Here is an 8,436-nt window from a genome sequence, read left to right on the forward strand (position 1 = left end):
GTTGTTCTTCAGGGAATGAGTCATTTATCTCCTGTTCGTCAAGTCTCTTGAGATATGGGTTTCTAATCTAGATAGATAATCTGCTGCAAGATTTTCTGCTCTTTTCTTATCATGAATTTCTAGATCAAATTCCTGCAACAATAAAATCCATCTTATTAGTCGAGGTTTTGCATCTATTTTGGTAAGGACGTATCGAAAAGCTGAATGGTCAATGTAAACAAAAACTTTAGATAATATTAAATATGGTCTAAATTTATCGAATGCAAAAACCACAGCCAATAATTATTTCTCAGTCATCGTGTAATTTTCTTGCGCGGCTGTCAGAGTTTTGCTAGCATAACAGATTGGTTGAAAGTGCTTGTCTTTTTGCTGTCCAAGAACCGCACCTACTGTAAAATCACTCGCATCACTCATTAGTTCAAAGGGTAAATTTGATAAACCGTAGTTTATACATATTTTTATCCCATGCTTAGCACATTCATGGATGATTTCTCCTTAGATTTGGTGAATTCGATGCTCTTAATTCTTTAATTTCATGTTTTATACTCAAGTGAGCATAGGAGAGTAAAAAGAGCGAGAAACGGGCCGAAAACGGATAAAATGGACCCACATGGGAAATCAACATGGCCTGGACTTCCTCATATGGGTAAGCCACATGGCCGTGTCCATTTGGCAGGATCGAAGCACGACTTACACGGGTAGACTACACGCTCGTGCCTATTTAACAGCTTTTGACCACAGGCTAGAGTAATCACACACGGGTGTGTCCTTGTCAAGCCCAAGTATAGTTTCGGAAAAGGCCACTTTTGATGGCTTTTAGGCATTTAAAAGCCTATTTAAACACCTGAGGAGACACTTAGAATAGACACATGGAGTAAAAGGCAAGGAATTACTCAAGGGAAGCCGATTGATCCATCTCAGAAGTCGAATTCATCGTCAAGACTGAAGATCTCCTGTTAATTTCCATTCAGGGGTTTTGGGTTTTCTTTATGTTTTGTTATCTTTATTCTTTTGAGATGTTTCCTTTCATAATTATGAACTAAACCCCCTAAATATCTAAGGGGAATGAAACCTAAGAAAGATCTTATTATTATCTGAATTGTGTGATAAATATTTAACTTGTTCTTAATTATGTGTTCTTAATTCATGTTTTAATATTCCAGGATATTGATTAAGTTAATGCTCTTATTCAGAGGAGGAAAAGTCTCTGTCTAAGAGTAAATTTGTCGTAATTAAGCGGAGTTGATTGCACGCCTAGAGATAGGGTGACAAGATTTTGCTGGATTAGGGTGAAACTTAATAAGGGAGTCCATAGATCGAGTTAATGCAACACTAGGTGTTAATTAGAAAGAGATTTAAATTAATCAACATAGGTTTAGATGATATTAGTCTCGAGAGAGATAATAATATAACTTAGGGATTTCTATGGATCAAGTCAAATGAATAAATTGTCTGATTGAGAGCCAAATAACAAGTGAAGTCTAGGTGGATTTTTCCTATGGTATTGTCTTAATCAATCGAGTTTTCTCAAAAGCTTTTCCCTAATTTTCTCTCTGTGCATCCTTAGTTTAGTTAATTAGTTTAGATAAACAAACCCCTTAATTTTTAGGCTAGATAATAAAAAGGAAGTAATTACTAGTACTTTTGGTTCCTTTGGGTTCGACAATCTGGTCTTGCTAAAGCTATATTACTGTTCGATAGGTACACTTGCCTTCATTGTGATAATAGTTAGTTTCAAGAACGATTAATCATAAATTTTTAAAACCTGTCGCGAATATCACATACCAAGTTTTTGGCGCCATTGCCGGGGAACTAAGATATAAGGAACATTCGATTTTTATTGCTTTAGCCATTTTACTTTATTTGCAATTTAAATTTTTATTTTCTTTTCTAATTTTTCTTTTATTCGTTCCTGGCAGGTTTTTATAGTGTATGACTAGAAGAAACCCATTGGGACCATTACTGTTTGATAGTGAGATCGATCGCACAGTTTGTAGAAACCGAAGAGAAATAAGGTGAAGTTTATGATACACAGAGAAAGAGTAAGAGGACGATACTTCAACCACAACCGAGGAGATGGCTAAAAACCATGAAAATCCGCTACCTCCTATGATTGCCACTGATCCAGTAAATCAGAATCCTGCTCCGTGTACTATTTGTGATTATGCTAAACCTTTTTTAACAGGAACTGAATCGAGCATAGTTAGGCCTGTTGTTACTGCAAATAATTTTGAACTAAAACCTAACACCATTCAAATGATCCAACAGTTTGTTCAGTTTGATGGTTTGTAGGACGAGGACCCAAACACTCATTTGGCGAATTTCCTAGAATTTTACGACACTTTTAAAATCAATTGCGTTTCTGATGATGCCATTCGCCTTCGATTATTCCCTTTTTCATTGAGGAACAAAGCTAAACAGCTGTTGAACTCGTTACCACGAGGGTCAATCACTACTTGGGAACAAATGACCGTAAAGTTTTTATTAAAATATTTTTCGCAGGCTAAAACAGCTAAATTACGTAATGATATCTCTTCTTTTGTGCAGATGGATTTAGAAACACTCTACGATGCATGGGAGAGATACAAGGACCTTTTGCGAGGATGCTTTCACCATGGGTTACCACTTTGGCTATAGGTTCAAACGTTTCACAGTGGCCTAAATCCTTCGACTAGACAAATGATTGACGCAGCTGCTGGTGGAACTAGACACCTGAGGATGCTTATGAATTTATAGAAGAGATGTCACTGAATAATTATCAGTTTCAAGTCATGAGAACAAAGCCAACGAAAACGGCCGGTGTTTTTAACGTCAATTCGGTCACCATGCTGTCTAATCAGGTAGAAATTTTGAATAGAAAAATTGACGATTTTCTTAGTTCTTCACAGGTTCACCCCGTAATGTAGTGCGAAGCAGGTGGAGGTGGAACAAGCAATTCAGAATACCCACCCTACGGCCACAACATGGAGAACGAGCAGTTAAATTACTTGGGTAATAATCCTCGATCTCAAAATAATCCTTATAGTAATACTTACAATGCAGGTTGGAGGAACCACCCAAATTTCTCATGGGGAGGCTAAAGTAATCAGAGACCACCACCTCCAGGCTTCCAACAACCACCCTACCAACAAAAGAAAAAGCCGAACCTTGCGAAGATGCTAAAAAAATTCATCTCGGTGTTAGAAACTCGTTTTTAGAATATCGAGACAGCACTTAAGAATTAACAAGCATCGATTGAAGGGCTCAAAACTCAGATAGGACAGCTCGCCAAATTAATATCTGAACGACCACAAGGTAGCCTACCGAGTAACACTGAATCTAACCTAAGGGAACAACTCAACGCAATTACCATCCAAGACAATGAAGGATTAGTGGAACCTGAACCAGAACCAAGGCAAGGAATTATGGTAAGTAAAAGCAGAGGTGAGGAAGACCACAGTGAACAAACACCAGTAAATAAAGAGTACAAACCTCGTGTACCATATCCTAATATGACAAGAAAAGACTGCACAGACGAACAATTTGGTAAATTCCTTAAATTATTAAAGAAATTACATATTAACTTATCATTTATTGAAGCTCTTTCACAGATTCTAAACGCAGTCAAATTCTTAAAGGAGCTTTTAACAAGTAAGCGGAAGTTGGATGAAGCGTCGCATGTGGAGTTAAACGCGGTTTGCTCAGCCATACTACAAAATAAGTTGGCCAACAAATTAAAAGATCCAGGGAGTTGTACGATTCCTTGTTTAGTTGGTAGCTTAGATGTTAGTAATGCTTTGGCTGATTTAGGGACTACTATCAATGTCATGCCTTACAAAATGTTTAAGCAACTAGGTCTTGGAAAGCCCAAAAAAACTAGGATGAGTATTCAATTAGCTGATATAAAAAATCAGATTTCCTAGGGTAATTCTTGAAGATGTACTCGTTAAAATTGACAAATTTATATTCCTAGTTGATTTCGTTATTCTAGACATGGAAGAGGATAGTAACGTTCCTTTAATTTTAGGGAGGCCTTTTTTAGAAACTACTAGAACAATAATTGATGTTGGCACAGGTGAACTCACACTTCGTGTGGGAGAAGAAACAATCATCCTTCAAGCTAGTGATTCGAGTAACACATCGAAAATTGAAGGTTGTGGTATAAATCATCCTACTAAAACTGACCATGTGGTGCAACCTACTTTGCAGGAAATAGGTTCGAAGAACATACATGAGCCATGTTCAAGCAACAACAAAGGACCTATCTATGAAGAACGAAGGCTACAAATCAAGGAACTAAATGAATGGCGGACACATAAACCGAAAACACACGATAAACCAAAGCTACGCCATGACAAGCTAAATTTTCTCCCAAATCAACTTAAGGTTGGAGACAAAGTGCTATTAGACGCAGCAGACCATCGTATTACCACTTCTGAACCAAATGAAGAAATCCCTCTTACGGTACTTAGCATTTTTCCATACGGTACAGTAGAGGTAATTTATCCCAAATTTGGCATGTTCAAGGTAAATAGTACTCGTCTTAAACCTTAAGTTGATAAAGCTGATAGTAGGGATGAGGAGTGTAAACTCCTCGAACTACAATGACCACATAACAAGAGAGGAAAGTCGAGCTTAGACTATAAATAAGCACTTCTCGGGAGGCAACCCGAGCACTAATAGTATTGATTTCTTTAAAAATTTAGTTTTTAACATCTATTCACTAACTGAGTCCTTGAAACATAGGTTTTCTAATTCGCACGACTAGGCACATGGGCGTGCCTTAGGTCGTGCTCACACCACGGGAGGAGACACGGCCGTGTGAAAACAGGGTAAAATTTTTCCCCAACACGAGATGCGATAAGCTGCCACAGTCGTACGATGTGGCCGTGGACAGGTCTGTCAAAACAACACGGGCGTACGACACACCCGTGTCTAGAAACCGTGGTTGAAATTGAGAATTTAGCATGAGTGTGTGATAGGCCCGTGCCCACCACCCGTGCTCAAGACTGATAAAACAACACGGGAGTGCACCTATACACACAAGCGTGGGAGAAGAGAACAAAGTAGAACACGGCCGTGCGACACGGCTGTGTACATCGACACGCCCAAAGAACACGAGCGTGTGACAAATTTCGAACGTGCCCAAATTGAAAATCGTGAAACACTCGAGCTAAAATGAGGGCACACGGGCGTGCCCCACGGCCATGTGCCCCAAAATTTATATAACCCCCTCACTATTCATCACCCTCTTCCCTAAAATCCCTAACTCTAGCCGCTACAACTTCACACGCCCTACTTGCCACACCTGTGCGCGGACCACAGCACCACCTTCAAAGACCCAAAGCTCTTCCCTATTGCATTTGTTTACTATTTCCTTTCTATTCTCTTCAAATATTTTACTTATTTCATGATTAATTTTGTTTTATTTGATTATTTTGAGTAAATGTTCATAGTTATAATAATACTTATGCTCTTTGTTAGAAATTTGTCATTTTAATCAATACATTAGGATACATTCATCCATTTCTTTTTGTGTTTCCATGGATTTCATGCTTACCCACACCATATTTCATATTATCCAACCCACATGCATTCATTCACTAGATATTTCTGTTCGCACGACTCTCGTAGTCCTATTCATATTAATGACTTGATATATTTGCTTTGGTTGTTTTAGTCTAGTACGTGAGCCCCATGAAATGCGTACATTCTTGGGGAGTATTTAACTTCGACTCTTCATTGCAGGTATACAATGTCAACCTCACGTGGTAATAAGACCCATGTCCCCGCCTCGAAGAAGAGGAAATGAGCAGCGTCATCCTCGGGCCCTACCGTAGAGATTAGGCACCCGTTCCTCCAGTTTCCCTTAGGACCCCAAGAGGAACTATTTTAGATATTACAGACTCGACCCTTAGGTGTGGGCCACTGCATTGAATGGGCCGTACTTGAACAAATTCAAATGGCTGATGCAGTCTGAGCCCTCCTAACGACTGAACCATAGGGGCTCTTCTTTTAGATCATCGAGCCGACGTACGTCGAACTCACAATGGAACTCTGCTCAACCTTTCATCTTCAAGTCGTCATGACAAACTTCGACAATCCGTTCCGGTGGTTTAGTGCGCCAATTGAGCGTACCAGAGTTTAGAATTGTGTTAGGGCTATACACGGAGGAGTTCATGGATGACAATGAACTCGACACCTTCCATCGCCATATCCACTACTCTCCCTCAAAGTGCTAGAAGGACCTCGTCCCTGCCTCAGCCACCTATGATCCTAGCCGCTCCAAGCCATCAGCCTCGCCCCATCCCTACGATACCTACACGCCATCTTGGCCCACACTCTGACAGAGCGGTGAGAGAGCACCGGTGTTGTCAACACTCATGACCCCTATCTCCTATGGACCATGGCGAACGGGCACGTCTTCGACCTTGCCTATTTCATTGCCCTCGCTATCCACCATCAGACGGAGCAGCATAGGAGAGGAGTCATCTCTATCGGGCCCTATGTGACTCGATTGGCTCGGCACTTTGGGCTCCTCAACACAGCGGCACAATCATCCTCCCTCACTCTCATCGGCCAGATGTCCCCACAAGGCATCTTGAGCATGCTACATATACAGATGATCGAGAAATGACGTCCTCCTCAGTACTGCCTCATCCAATCCACCGAGGAGGAGGACCCGGAGGACATTACTAATGATGTCCCTCCATGTCATAAGGGCCCACCGTCTCAGCCACACCCATCCATCGTCCAGTTCATGCGGCGGCTTCATACTCTGACATCTCTGATCGCCTTACTCGATTTGAGCAGTAGTGTTTTCAGCGTTTTGATCATATTGATGCTACTCTTCATCAGATTTATCAGCACCTTCACATCTTATCGCCACCACCACCTCGCGAACCATCCGGCGATGACGATGTTTAAAGACTTTTTATTTTTTATTTTTATTTCCACTTTTATCTTTATTTATCTTCTTTAAGTACTTTTTATTTTATTTTCATGTAATATTATTTTAATTTTAGGTTCCATAATTTTAATTGAATAATTTATAATCTCGGCTATTTCATTACGAGTAATTATGCTTCCTTATATTTCCTAAAGAGTTCTTGATTTTATCACAGTTATAAAGAGCTCCAAAGCTTATCATCACTTAGGAACAAAAACTCCACTGAAAAAGGTTCTCCACGATTGCCATGTCTTGCTTGACCACGACCATAGCTACTACCAGATATAATATTCTTTTGGCGCAAGACTTATAGACTAATGAACCCCTACCACCACCGGAGTATCCTCCTCCACTCTCATCATTGCATTGGCCGATTATTCTCTATAACTCCAATTCAAGGAGTTCATTCATCATTCAGGAAGTTTCACTTCTCTCCCTATCTTATGATTATATATCCATATTTTTCAATATATCTATCTTCGTACATTGAGGGCAATATATATCTTAAGTGCGGGGGGGTCTTTTATATCATGATCAGAAATCCCTGAATTTTGTCTTATTCTCATGTGATCTTCTCATACCACTATTAGAATGAATTTTGATTAAGTTATGATTTTTATTGATATAGGCATTTATGTATTGATCATTTAAACTTTAAGACATTAGAGAATCAAGCATGATAAGTTGATTTTTGTGAATTAAAAATTTTTAGGTTGTTTCTTCAAGTTTAGATATTATCTTGAGTTGAAATTCACAAGTTTAAACATCAAAAAGCCATAATTTTTGTGAGATCTTGAGCCTTTAGAGCATATGTTATTTATTTCATGCTCACTTTTATTATGAGTGCGTCAGTATTGATTTGTTATTCTAGAACTTGCTTGATTATGCATGTCAAGACCACACCATTTGATTTGATATGTCGAGATGATAAAGGCACTTAAGTTTAACTCACTCACTCCACAAAAGCCTACCTTCATAATTAACCCTTAGTGATCCCCTTGAGCCTAACAAGCCATTAATTCATTTAGCCTCAATATTAACCCATAACCCATTATTGTTGAAATCCCCTAATTTGATCCCTATTTTTGTCGAGATTTGATTTTAATTAATTGCTTAGCTATGTTTTATTCTTCATTGTAATAATCAAGTTCTATGTTATTTGACTTGTTCTTAAAAAAAATACTTACATACATATTAGTAGTAATTCATCATTTTTGACTTTGAATGTTAATTCCATATTCTGAGAAGAAGCTCACTTGTTTTCAACTGATAATTAGTTATTTTCTAGTTAGGTGATTTCTTCAATTCAATCTCGATTCTAACCTTTTATTTCAGCTTCTGACCACACCCCCTAACCAAAGCCACGTTACAACCCTCTAAAGACCTTTTTGATTGATGTATCATCTCAATATATAGTGGTGGAGATTTGATTTTCATGCAAGCCTATGGTAATAACTTTTCATAATGACTAATGAGTGCTTTATTAGATGTCCTTAAACACCTCTAGT

General features: G+C 38.8%; 1 non-coding gene across 1 annotated transcript; it reads right to left on the bottom strand.

The window, feature by feature from the left end:
- Nucleotides 1–2,514: 2,514 nt before the first annotated feature.
- Nucleotides 2,515–2,621, bottom strand: LOC121216328 (small nucleolar RNA R71). Its single transcript, XR_005912494.1, has one exon. It is a non-coding gene; the product is annotated as a small nucleolar RNA R71 (small nucleolar RNA).
- Nucleotides 2,622–8,436: the final 5,815 nt, after the last annotated feature.

The sequence above is a fragment of the Gossypium hirsutum genome, chromosome A02 (genome assembly GCF_007990345.1).
Source record: "Gossypium hirsutum isolate 1008001.06 chromosome A02, Gossypium_hirsutum_v2.1, whole genome shotgun sequence".
Lineage (NCBI taxonomy): Eukaryota > Viridiplantae > Streptophyta > Magnoliopsida > Malvales > Malvaceae > Gossypium > Gossypium hirsutum.